The sequence below is a fragment of the Schistocerca gregaria genome, chromosome 4 (assembly GCF_023897955.1).
Source record: "Schistocerca gregaria isolate iqSchGreg1 chromosome 4, iqSchGreg1.2, whole genome shotgun sequence".
In the NCBI taxonomy this organism is placed as follows: domain Eukaryota; kingdom Metazoa; phylum Arthropoda; class Insecta; order Orthoptera; family Acrididae; genus Schistocerca; species Schistocerca gregaria.
This window is the reverse complement of record NC_064923.1, coordinates 13,525,617-13,538,817: the sequence shown is the minus strand read 5'-3', so window position 1 is coordinate 13,538,817 and position 13,201 is coordinate 13,525,617. Positions and strand designations below refer to the sequence as shown.

The window sequence follows — 13,201 nt, the reverse complement described above, 5'->3', positions numbered from 1 at the left end:
AAACAAGTGGAACTTATATACGACTCATCTCAAAACGCTCACACCACTGAGGAGTTGTGTTTTCGTTCTACACAGACGCTGCCCCTTGCTCTTTCCCACCCATTTGATACATTCAACCTGCTACGAGACCTACCAAATATAGACTGGGAAACTAAACCACACACTTTGTGCATTCGGAAATGTAAGGCAGGGCGTCCCTCGCCGCATTTGCTACGATGTCCATTTGCTACTTCTGCAGAAGTGGCGGCGGCGACGACGACGACGACGACGACGACGACAACCGCGGAAGGCTCTGAGATATGTGAGAAATACATCTATAAAATATATTTCAGACTGTCCCATCCCACCTTATGCTGTACCGCTTTGGCAAATGCTTTATCTGCGCCATTCGCCTTAATCACATCTGAGAGTAATTCTTAATAAAACGCCTCTCGCTAATTGTTAGTCATCCCAGATACTGTTTGCTATAAGGCCACGACGCGCAACTGATATCCAAAATTCGTCTGCCTCCTGTGAGGATCGAACTCACGACCCCTGGTTTACTAGACCAGTGCTCTGCCACTGAGCTAAAGAGGCGCGGCCTAGCGGTACTTTTGCGTACTTCATCCTTACGGTCGTCTGGATCATCAGACTTCAGCTGACAACACTTCATATTACCGTCTAATATTTGCACCTATGGCGACCCATTACTGCTTGCCTACACATCTGACACGTAAAGGAAGTGCTCTCCAAATAACACCACTTGCATTTCAGAACATGTCTTTCACACATGTCTACAAAATCACCTTCACCTTCAAATACAGTTTCGTAGCGACTGACGGAGACGTAGGCAAAGTTTAAAGTTGCTATTTCCATTACATCACGTTAATCAGAAAAACGGTAAGTTACATCTGCAGAGGAACAAAATTCCGTTCCTCCCCACGTGGGGCTCGAACCCACGACCCTGGGATTAAGAGCCTTATGTTCTACCGACTGAGCTAGCCGCGCTGCCTCGGTGAGTATATGCCGGTTAGCACGTCACACAGTACTCGTTTGGGTTGATTGGTCCCATACAGAACCTCCCCATGTTGCCTAATGTTTTCCTAACGTCACACTCGTCACGTAGTTCACTTTTATTTCATAATCATTTCTGAGAGGTAACAGAATTGCATGACAACCTGCAGAGCTAGTTTCGTCAAAATTAACACACATACTTGATGTGACTCATAAGCCGAACGAGTTACTTTCCGACGTTATTTTAGATGTGCAAGTGCCAGTCAAAAACACGCGGCGACGGCAATATGCAAACCAATTCGCTAGTTAACACCGGTCTTGTTGTGCGTGTTTCAAGCTCAAGAGCATCTCCAAGCAGAAAATGGTCAACAGCAACGTTCACACGGTTTCGTACTGCTCAAGTGCTGCACTAAAACGGTATGTTTCTTTTTCATATCTGGAAAAACACGACCGAGAGAGGAATCAAACACGCAATCTTCGGATACGAAGTCCGACGCCTTATCCATTAGGCCACACGGTCACTGACAAACAAGTGGAACTTATATACGACTCATCTCAAAACGCTCACACCACTGAGGAGTTGTGTTTTCGTTCTACACAGACGCTGCCCCTTGCTCTTTCCCACCCATTTGATACATTCAACCTGCTACGAGACCTACCAAATATAGACTGGGAAACTAAACCACACACTTTGTGCATTCGGAAATGTAAGGCAGGGCGTCCCTCGCCGCATTTGCTACGATGTCCATTTGCTACTTCTGCAGAAGTGGCGGCGGCGACGAAGACGACGACGACGACGACGACGACGACGACGACAACCGCGGAAGGCTCTGAGATATGTGAGAAATACATCTATAAAATATATTTCAGACTGTGCCATCCCACCTTATGCTGTACCGCTTTGGCAAATGCTTTATCTGCGCCATTCGCCTTAATCACATCTGAGAGTAATTCTTAATAAAACGCCTCTCGCTAATTGTTAGTCATCCCAGATACTGTTAGCTATAAGGCCACGACGCGCAACTGATATCCAAAATTCGTCTGCCTTCTGTGAGGATCGAACTCACGACCCCTGGTTTACTAGACCAGTGCTCTGCCACTGAGCTAAAGAGGCGCGGCCTAGCGGTACTTTTGCGTACTTCATCCTTACGGTCGTCTGGATCATCAGACTTCAGCTGACAACACTTCATATTACCGTCTAATATTTGCAGCTATGGCGACCCATTACTGCTTGCCTACACATCTGACACGTAAAGGAAGTGCTCTCCAAATAACACCACTTGCATTTCAGAACATGTCTTTCACACATGTCTACAAAATCACCTTCACCTTCAAATACAGTTTCGTAGCGACTGATGGAGACGTAGGCAAAGTTTAAAGTTGCTATTTCCATTACATCACGTTAATCAGAAAAACGGTAAGTTACATCTGCAGAGGAACAAAATTCCGTTCCTCCCCACGTGGGGCTCGAACCCACGACCCTGGGATTAAGAGCCTTATGTTCTACCGACTGAGCTAGCCGCGCTGCCTCGGTGAGTATATGCCGGTTAGCACGTCACACAGTACTCGTTTGGGTTGATTGGTCCCATACAGAACCTCCCCATGTTGCCTAATGTTTTCCTAACGTCACACTCGTCACGTAGTTCACTTTTATTTCATAATCATTTCTGAGAGGTAACAGAATTGCATGACAACCTGCAGAGCTAGTTTCGTCAAAATTAACACACATACTTGATGTGACTCATAAGCCGAACGAGTTACTTTCCGACGTTATTTTAGATGTGCAAGTGCCAGTCAAAAACACGCGGCGACGGCAATATGCAAACCAATTCGCTAGTTAACACCGGTCTTGTTGTGCGTGTTTCAAGCTCAAGAGCATCTCCAAGCAGAAAATGGTCAACAGCAACGTTCACACGGTTTCGTACTGCTCAAGTGCTGCACTAAAACGGTATGTTTCTTTTTCAGATCTGGAAAAACACGACCGAGAGAGGAATCAAACACGCAATCTTCGGATACGAAGTCCGACGCCTTATCCATTAGGCCACACGGTCACTGACAAACAAGTGGAACTTATATACGACTCATCTCAAAACGCTCACACCACTGAGGAGTTGTGTTTTCGTTCTACACAGACGCTGCCCCTTGCTCTTTCCCACCCATTTGATACATTCACCCTGCTACGAGACCTACCAAATATAGACTGGGAAACTAAACCACACACTTTGTGCATTCGGAAATGTAAGGCAGGGCGTCCCTCGCCGCATTTGCTACGATGTCCATTTGCTACTTCTGCAGAAGTGGCGGCGGCGACGACGACGACAACCGCGGAAGGCTCTGAGATATGTGAGAAATACATCTATAAAATATATTTCAGACTGTCCCATCCCACCTTATGCTGTACCGCTTTGGCAAATGCTTTATCTGCGCCATTCGCCTTAATCACATCTGAGAGTAATTCTTAATAAAACGCCTCTCGCTAATTGTTAGTCATCCCAGATACTGTTTGCTATAAGGCCACGACGCGCAACTGATATCCAAAATTCGTCTGCCTCCTGTGAGGATCGAACTCACGACCCCTGGTTTACTAGACCAGTGCTCTGCCACTGAGCTAAAGAGGCGCGGCCTAGCGGTACTTTTGCGTACTTCATCCTTACGGTCGTCTGGATCATCAGACTTCAGCTGACAACACTTCATATTACCGTCTAATATTTGCACCTATGGCGACCCATTACTGCTTGCCTACACATCTGACACGTAAAGGAAGTGCTCTCCAAATAACACCACTTGCATTTCAGAACATGTCTTTCACACATGTCTACAAAATCACCTTCACCTTCAAATACAGTTTCGTAGCGACTGACGGAGACGTAGGCAAAGTTTAAAGTTGCTATTTCCATTACATCACGTTAATCAGAAAAACGGTAAGTTACATCTGCAGAGGAACAAAATGCCGTTTCTCCCCACGTGGGGCTCGAACCCACGACCCTGGGATTAAGAGCCTTATGTTCTACCGACTGAGCTAGCCGCGCTGCCTCGGTGAGTATATGCCGGTTAGCACGTCACACAGTACTCGTTTGGGTTGATTGGTCCCATACAGAACCTCCCCATGTTGCCTAATGTTTTCCTAACGTCACACTCGTCACGTAGTTCACTTTTATTTCATAATCATTTCTGAGAGGTAACAGAATTGCATGACAACCTGCAGAGCTAGTTTCGTCAAAATTAACACACATACTTGATGTGACTCATAAGCCGAACGAGTTACTTTCCGACGTTATTTTAGATGTGCAAGTGCCAGTCAAAAACACGCGGCGACGGCAATATGCAAACCAATTCGCTAGTTAACACCGGTCTTGTTGTGCGTGTTTCAAGCTCAAGAGCATCTCCAAGCAGAAAATGGTCAACAGCAACGTTCACACGGTTTCGTACTGCTCAAGTGCTGCACTAAAACGGTATGTTTCTTTTTCATATCTGGAAAAACACGACCGAGAGAGGAATCAAACACGCAATCTTCGGATACGAAGTCCGACGCCTTATCCATTAGGCCACACGGTCACTGACAAACAAGTGGAACTTATATACGACTCATCTCAAAACGCTCACACCACTGAGGAGTTGTGTTTTCGTTCTACACAGACGCTGCCCCTTGCTCTTTCCCACCCATTTGATACATTCAACCTGCTACGAGACCTACCAAATATAGACTGTGAAACTAAACCACACACTTTGTGCATTCGGAAATGTAAGCCAGGGCGTCCCTCGCCGCATTTGCTACGATGTCCATTTGCTACTTCTGCAGAAGTGGCGGCGGCGACGACGACGACGACGACGACGACGACGGCGACGAAAGCGACGACGACGACGACGACGACGACAACCGCGGAAGGCTCTGAGATATGTGAGAAATACATCTATAAAATATATTTCAGACTGTCCCATCCCACCTTATGCTGTACCGCTTTGGCAAATGCTTTATCTGCGCCATTCGCCTTAATCACATCTGAGAGTAATTCTTAATAAAAGGCCTCTCGCTAATTGTTAGTCATCCCAGATACTGTTTGCTATAAGGCCACGACGCGCAACTGATATCCAAAATTCGTCTGCCTCCTGTGAGGATCGAACTCACGACCCCTGGTTTACTAGACCAGTGCTCTGCCACTGAGCTAAAGAGGCGCGGCCTAGCGGTACTTTTGCGTACTTCATCCTTACGGTCGTCTGGATCATCAGACTTCAGCTGACAACACTTCATATTACCGTCTAATATTTGCACCTATGGCGACCCATTACTGCTTGCCTACACATCTGACACGTAAAGGAAGTGCTCTCCAAATAACACCACTTGCATTTCAGAACATGTCTTTCACACATGTCTACAAAATCACCTTCACCTTCAAATACAGTTTCGTAGCGACTGACGGAGACGTAGGCAAAGTTTAAAGTTGCTATTTCCATTACATCACGTTAATCAGAAAAACGGTAAGTTACATCTGCAGAGGAACAAAATGCCGTTTCTCCCCACGTGGGGCTCGAACCCACGACCCTGGGATTAAGAGCCTTATGTTCTACCGACTGAGCTAGCCGCGCTGCCTCGGTGAGTATATGCCGGTTAGCACGTCACACAGTACTCGTTTGGGTTGATTGGTCCCATACAGAACCTCCCCATGTTGCCTAATGTTTTCCTAACGTCACACTCGTCACGTAGTTCACTTTTATTTCATAATCATTTCTGAGAGGTAACAGAATTGCATGACAACCTGCAGAGCTAGTTTCGTCAAAATTAACACACATACTTGATGTGACTCATAAGCCGAACGAGTTACTTTCCGACGTTATTTTAGATGTGCAAGTGCCAGTCAAAAACACGCGGCGACGGCAATATGCAAACCAATTCGCTAGTTAACACCGGTCTTGTTGTGCGTGTTTCAAGCTCAAGAGCATCTCCAAGCAGAAAATGGTCAACAGCAACGTTCACACGGTTTCGTACTGCTCAAGTGCTGCACTAAAACGGTATGTTTCTTTTTCATATCTGGAAAAACACGACCGAGAGAGGAATCAAACACGCAATCTTCGGATACGAAGTCCGACGCCTTATCCATTAGGCCACACGGTCACTGACAAACAAGTGGAACTTATATACGACTCATCTCAAAACGCTCACACCACTGAGGAGTTGTGTTTTCGTTCTACACAGACGCTGCCCCTTGCTCTTTCCCACCCATTTGATACATTCAACCTGCTACGAGACCTACCAAATATAGACTGGGAAACTAAACCACACACTTTGTGCATTCGGAAATGTAAGGCAGGGCGTCCCTCGCCGCATTTGCTACGATGTCCATTTGCTACTTCTGCAGAAGTGGCGGCGGCGGCGACGACGACGACGACGACGACGACGACGACGACGACGACGACGACAACGACAACCGCGGAAGGCTCTGAGATATGTGAGAAATACATCTATAAAATATATTTCAGACTGTCCCATCCCACCTTATGCTGTACCGCTTTGGCAAATGCTTTATCTGCGCCATTCGCCTTAATCACATCTGAGAGTAATTCTTAATAAAAGGCCTCTCGCTAATTGTTAGTCATCCCAGATACTGTTTGCTATAAGGCCAAAACGCGCAACTGATATCCAAAATTCGTCTGCCTTCTATGAGGATCGAACTCACGACCTCTGGTTTACTAGACCAGTGCTCTGCCACTGAGCTAAAGAGGCGCGGCCTAGCGGTACTTTTGCGTACTTCATCCTTACGGTCGTCTGGATCATCAGACTTCAGCTGACAACACTTCATATTACCGTCTAATATTTGCAGCTATGGCGACCCATTACTGCTTGCCTACACATCTGACACGTAAAGGAAGTGCTCTCCAAATAACACCACTTGCATTTCAGAACATGTCTTTCACACATGTCTACAAAATCACCTTCACCTTCAAATACAGTTTCGTAGCGACTGACGGAGACGTAGGCAAAGTTTAAAGTTGCTATTTCCATTACATCACGTTAATCAGAAAAACGGTAAGTTACATCTGCAGAGGAACAAAATTCCGTTCCTCCCCACGTGGGGCTCGAACCCACGACCCTGGGATTAAGAGCCTTATGTTCTACCGACTGAGCTAGCCGCGCTGCCTCGGTGAGTATATGCCGGTTAGCACGTCACACAGTACTCGTTTGGGTTGATTGGTCCCATACAGAACCTCCCCATGTTGCCTAATGTTTTCCTAACGTCACACTCGTCACGTAGTTCACTTTTATTTCATAATCATTTCTGAGAGGTAACAGAATTGCATGACAACCTGCAGAGCTAGTTTCGTCAAAATTAACACACATACTTGATGTGACTCATAAGCCGAACGAGTTACTTTCCGACGTTATTTTAGATGTGCAAGTGCCAGTCAAAAACACGCGGCGACGGCAATATGCAAACCAATTCGCTAGTTAACACCGGTCTTGTTGTGCGTGTTTCAAGCTCAAGAGCATCTCCAAGCAGAAAATGGTCAACAGCAACGTTCACACGGTTTCGTACTGCTCAAGTGCTGCACTAAAACGGTATGTTTCTTTTTCATATCTGGAAAAACACGACCGAGAGAGGAATCAAACACGCAATCTTCGGATACGAAGTCCGACGCCTTATCCATTAGGCCACACGGTCACTGACAAACAAGTGGAACTTATATACGACTCATCTCAAAACGCTCACACCACTGAGGAGTTGTGTTTTCGTTCTACACAGACGCTGCCCCTTGCTCTTTCCCACCCATTTGATACATTCAACCTGCTACGAGACCTACCAAATATAGACTGGGAAACTAAACCACACACTTTGTGCATTCGGAAATGTAAGGCAGGGCGTCCCTCGCCGCATTTGCTACGATGTCCATTTGCTACTTCTGCAGAAGTGGCGGCGGCGACGACGACGACGACGACGACGACGACGACAACCGCGGAAGGCTCTGAGATATGTGAGAAATACATCTATAAAATATATTTCAGATTGTCCCATCCCACCTTATGCTGTACCGCTTTGGCAAATGCTTTATCTGCGCCATTCGCCTTAATCACATCTGAGAGTAATTCTTAATAAAACGCCTCTCGCTAATTGTTAGTCATCCCAGATACTGTTTGCTATAAGGCCACGACGCGCAACTGATATCCAAAATTCGTCTGCCTCCTGTGAGGATCGAACTCACGACCCCTGGTTTACTAGACCAGTGCTCTGCCACTGAGCTAAAGAGGCGCGGCCTAGCGGTACTTTTGCGTACTTCATCCTTACGGTCGTCTGGATCATCAGACTTCAGCTGACAACACTTCATATTACCGTCTAATATTTGCACCTATGGCGACCCATTACTGCTTGCCTACACATCTGACACGTAAAGGAAGTGCTCTCCAAATAACACCACTTGCATTTCAGAACATGTCTTTCACACATGTCTACAAAATCACCTTCACCTTCAAATACAGTTTCGTAGCGACTGACGGAGACGTAGGCAAAGTTTAAAGTTGCTATTTCCATTACATCACGTTAATCAGAAAAAACGGTAAGTTACATCTGCAGAGGAACAAAATTCCGTTCCTCCCCACGTGGGGCTCGAACCCACGACCCTGGGATTAAGAGCCTTATGTTCTACCGATGAGCTAGCCACGCTGCCTCGGTGAGTATATGCCGGTTAGCACGTCACACAGTACTCGTTTGGGTTGATTGGTCCCATACAGAACCTCCCCATGTTGCCTAATGTTTTCCTAACGTCACACTCGTCACGTAGTTCACTTTTATTTCATAATCATTTCTGAGAGGTAACAGAATTGCATGACAACCTGCAGAGCTAGTTTCGTCAAAATTAACACACATACTTGATGTGACTCATAAGCCGAACGAGTTACTTTCCGACGTTATTTTAGATGTGCAAGTGCCAGTCAAAAACACGCGGCGACGGCAATATGCAAACCAATTCGCTAGTTAACACCGGTCTTGTTGTGCGTGTTTCAAGCTCAAGAGCATCTCCAAGCAGAAAATGGTCAACAGCAACGTTCACACGGTTTCGTACTGCTCAAGTGCTGCACTAAAACGGTATGTTTCTTTTTCATATCTGGAAAAACACGACCGAGAGAGGAATCAAACACGCAATCTTCGGATACGAAGTCCGACGCCTTATCCATTAGGCCACACGGTCACTGACAAACAAGTGGAACTTATACACGACTCATCTCAAAACGCTCACACCACTGAGGAGTTGTGTTTTCGTTCTACACAGACGCTGCCCCTTGCTCTTTCCCACCCATTTGATACATTCAACCTGCTACGAGACCTACCAAATATAGACTGGGAAACTAAACCACACACTTTGTGCATTCGGAAATGTAAGGCAGGGCGTCCCTCGCCGCATTTGCTACGATGTCCATTTGCTACTTCTGCAGAAGTGGCGGCGGCGGCGACGACGACGACGACGACGACGACGACGACGACGACGACGACGACAACCGCGGAAGGCTCTGAGATATGTGAGAAATACATCTATAAAATATATTTCAGACTGTCCCATCCCACCTTATGCTGTACCGCTTTGGCAAATGCTTTATCTGCGCCATTCGCCTTAATCACATCTGAGAGTAATTCTTAATAAAACGCCTCTCGCTAATTGTTAGTCATCCCAGATACTGTTTGCTATAAGGCCACGACGCGCAACTGATATCCAAAATTCGTCTGCCTCCTGTGAGGATCGAACTCACGACCCCTGGTTTACTAGACCAGTGCTCTGCCACTGAGCTAAAGAGGCGCGGCCTAGCGGTACTTTTGCGTACTTCATCCTTACGGTCGTCTGGATCATCAGACTTCAGCTGACAACACTTCATATTACCGTCTAATATTTGCACCTATGGCGACCCATTACTGCTTGCCTACACATCTGACACGTAAAGGAAGTGCTCTCCAAATAACACCACTTGCATTTCAGAACATGTCTTTCACACATGTCTACAAAATCACCTTCACCTTCAAATACAGTTTCGTAGCGACTGACGGAGACGTAGGCAAAGTTTAAAGTTGCTATTTCCATTACATCACGTTAATCAGAAAAACGGTAAGTTACATCTGCAGAGGAACAAAATTCCGTTCCTCCCCACGTGGGGCTCGAACCCACGACCCTGGGATTAAGAGCCTTATGTTCTACCGACTGAGCTAGCCGCGCTGCCTCGGTGAGTATATGCCGGTTAGCACGTCACACAGTACTCGTTTGGGTTGATTGGTCCCATACAGAACCTCCCCATGTTGCCTAATGTTTTCCTAACGTCACACTCGTCACGTAGTTCACTTTTATTTCATAATCATTTCTGAGAGGTAACAGAATTGCATGACAACCTGCAGAGCTAGTTTCGTCAAAATTAACACACATACTTGATGTGACTCATAAGCCGAACGAGTTACTTTCCGACGTTATTTTAGATGTGCAAGTGCCAGTCAAAAACACGCGGCGACGGCAATATGCAAACCAATTCGCTAGTTAACACCGGTCTTGTTGTGCGTGTTTCAAGCTCAAGAGCATCTCCAAGTAGAAAATGGTCAACAGCAACGTTCACACGGTTTCGTACTGCTCAAGTGCTACACTAAAACGGTATGTTTCTTTTTCATATCTGGAAAAACACGACCGAGAGAGGAATCAAACACGCAATCTTCGGATACGAAGTCCGACGCCTTATCCATTAGGCCACACGGTCACTGACAAACAAGTGGAACTTATACACGACTCATCTCAAAACGCTCACACCACTGAGGAGTTGTGTTTTCGTTCTACACAGACGCTGCCCCTTGCTCTTTCCCACCCATTTGATACATTCAACCTGCTACGAGACCTACCAAATATAGACTGGGAAACTAAACCACACACTTTGTGCATTCGGAAATGTAAGGCAGGGCGTCCCTCGCCGCATTTGCTACGATGTCCATTTGCTACTTCTGCAGAAGTGGCGGCGGCGACGACGACGACGACGACGACGACGACAACCGCGGAAGGCTCTGAGATATGTGAGAAATACATCTATAAAATATATTTCAGACTGTCCCATCCCACCTTATGCTGTACCGCTTTGGCAAATGCTTTATCTGCGCCATTCGCCTTAATCACATCTGAGAGTAATTCTTAATAAAACGCCTCTCGCTAATTGTTAGTCATCCCAGATACTGTTTGCTATAAGGCCACGACGCGCAACTGATATCCAAAATTCGTCTGCCTCCTGTGAGGATCGAACTCACGACCCCTGGTTTACTAGGCCAGTGCTCTGCCACTGAGCTAAAGAGGCGCGGCCTACCGGTACTTTTGCGTACTTCATCCTTACGGTCGTCTGGATCATCAGACTTCAGCTGACAACACTTCATATTACCGTCTAATATTTGCACCTATGGCGACCCATTACTGCTTGCCTACACATCTGACACGTAAAGGAAGTGCTCTCCAAATGACACCACTTGCATTTCAGAACATGTCTTTCACAGATGTCTACAAAATCACCTTCACCTTCAAATACAGTTTCGTAGCGACTGACGGAGACGTAGGCAAAGTTTAAAGTTGCTATTTCCATTACATCACGTTAATCAGAAAAACGGTAAGTTACATCTGCAGAGGAACAAAATTCCGTTCCTCCCCACGTGGGGCTCGTACCCACGACCCTGGGATTAAAAGCCTTATGTTCTACCGACTGAGCTAGCCGCGCTGCCTCGGTGAGTATATGCCGGTTAGCACGTCACACAGTACTCGTTTGGGTTGATTGGTCCCATACAGAACCTCCCCATGTTGCCTAATGTTTTCCTAACGTCACACTCGTCACGTAGTTCACTTTTATTTCATAATCATTTCTGAGAGGTAACAGAATTGCATGACAACCTGCAGAGCTAGTTTAGTCAAAATTAACACACATACTTGATGTGACTCATAAGCCGAACGAGTTACTTTCCGACGTTATTTTAGATGTGCAAGTGCCAGTCAAAAACACGCGGCGACGGCAATATGCAAACCAATTCGCTAGTTAACACCGGTCTTGTTGTGCGTGTTTCAAGCTCAAGAGCATCTCCAAGCAGAAAATGGTCAACAGCAACGTTCACACGGTTTCGTACTGCTCAAGTGCTGCACTAAAACGGTATGTTTCTTTTTCATATCTGGAAAAACACGACCGAGAGAGGAATCAAACACGCAATCTTCGGATACGAAGTCCGACGCCTTATCCATTAGGCCACACGGTCACTGACAAACAAGTGGAACTTATATACGACTCATCTCAAAACGCTCACACCACTGAGGAGTTGTGTTTTCGTTCTACACAGACGCTGCCCCTTGCTCTTTCCCACCCATTTGATACATTCAACCTGCTACGAGACCTACCAAATATAGACTGGGAAACTAAACCACACACTTTGTGCATTCGGAAATGTAAGGCAGGGCGTCCCTCGCCGCATTTGCTACGATGTCCATTTGCTACTTCTGCAGAAGTGGCGGCGGCGGCGACGACGACGACGACGACGACAACCGCGGAAGGCTCTGAGATATGTGAGAAATACATCTATAAAATATATTTCAGACTGTCCCATCCCACCTTATGCTGTACCGCTTTGGCAAATGCTTTATCTGCGCCATTCGCCTTAATCACATCTGAGAGTAATTCTTAATAAAACGCCTCTCGCTAATTGTTAGTCATCCCAGATACTGTTTGCTATAAGGCCACGACGCGCAACTGATATCCAAAATTCGTCTGCCTCCTATGAGGATCGAACTCACGACCCCTGGTTTACTAGGCCAGTGCTCTGCCACTGAGCTAAAGAGGCGCGGCCTAGCGGTACTTTTGCGTACTTCATCCTTACGGTCGTCTGGATCATCAGACTTCAGCTGACAACACTTCATATTACCGTCTAATATTTGCAGCTATGGCGATCCATTACTGCTTGCCTACACATCTGACACGTAAAGGAAGTGCTCTCCAAATAACACCACTTGCATTTCAGAACATGTCTTTCACACATGTCTACAAAATCACCTTCACCTTCAAATACAGTTTCGTAGCGACTGACGGAGACGTAGGCAAAGTTTAAAGTTGCTATTTCCATTACATCACGTTAATCAGAAAAACGGTAAGTTACATCTGCAGAGGAACAAAATTCCGTTCCTCCCCACGTGGGGCTCGAACCCACGACCCTGGGATTAAGAGCCTTATGTTCTA

At 46.3% G+C, this 13,201-nt stretch overlaps 9 non-coding genes across 9 annotated transcripts; all 9 read right to left on the bottom strand.

The window, feature by feature from the left end:
- Nucleotides 1-504: 504 nt before the first annotated feature.
- On the bottom strand, nucleotides 505-576 carry Trnat-agu (transfer RNA threonine (anticodon AGU)). The gene has a single exon. It is a non-coding gene; the product is annotated as a tRNA-Thr (tRNA).
- Nucleotides 577-2,035: 1,459 nt separating this feature from the next.
- On the bottom strand, nucleotides 2,036-2,107 carry Trnat-agu (transfer RNA threonine (anticodon AGU)). Its single transcript has one exon. It is a non-coding gene; the product is annotated as a tRNA-Thr (tRNA).
- A 1,432-nt stretch (nucleotides 2,108-3,539) lies between these two features.
- Trnat-agu (transfer RNA threonine (anticodon AGU)) lies at nucleotides 3,540-3,611 on the bottom strand. The gene has a single exon. It is a non-coding gene; the product is annotated as a tRNA-Thr (tRNA).
- A 1,483-nt stretch (nucleotides 3,612-5,094) lies between these two features.
- Nucleotides 5,095-5,166, bottom strand: Trnat-agu (transfer RNA threonine (anticodon AGU)). The gene has a single exon. It is a non-coding gene; the product is annotated as a tRNA-Thr (tRNA).
- A 1,474-nt stretch (nucleotides 5,167-6,640) lies between these two features.
- Trnat-agu (transfer RNA threonine (anticodon AGU)) lies at nucleotides 6,641-6,712 on the bottom strand. Its single transcript has one exon. It is a non-coding gene; the product is annotated as a tRNA-Thr (tRNA).
- A 1,450-nt stretch (nucleotides 6,713-8,162) lies between these two features.
- On the bottom strand, nucleotides 8,163-8,234 carry Trnat-agu (transfer RNA threonine (anticodon AGU)). Its single transcript has one exon. It is a non-coding gene; the product is annotated as a tRNA-Thr (tRNA).
- A 1,468-nt stretch (nucleotides 8,235-9,702) lies between these two features.
- On the bottom strand, nucleotides 9,703-9,774 carry Trnat-agu (transfer RNA threonine (anticodon AGU)). Its single transcript has one exon. It is a non-coding gene; the product is annotated as a tRNA-Thr (tRNA).
- A 1,447-nt stretch (nucleotides 9,775-11,221) lies between these two features.
- On the bottom strand, nucleotides 11,222-11,293 carry Trnat-agu (transfer RNA threonine (anticodon AGU)). Its single transcript has one exon. It is a non-coding gene; the product is annotated as a tRNA-Thr (tRNA).
- Nucleotides 11,294-12,737: 1,444 nt separating this feature from the next.
- Nucleotides 12,738-12,809, bottom strand: Trnat-agu (transfer RNA threonine (anticodon AGU)). Its single transcript has one exon. It is a non-coding gene; the product is annotated as a tRNA-Thr (tRNA).
- Nucleotides 12,810-13,201: the final 392 nt, after the last annotated feature.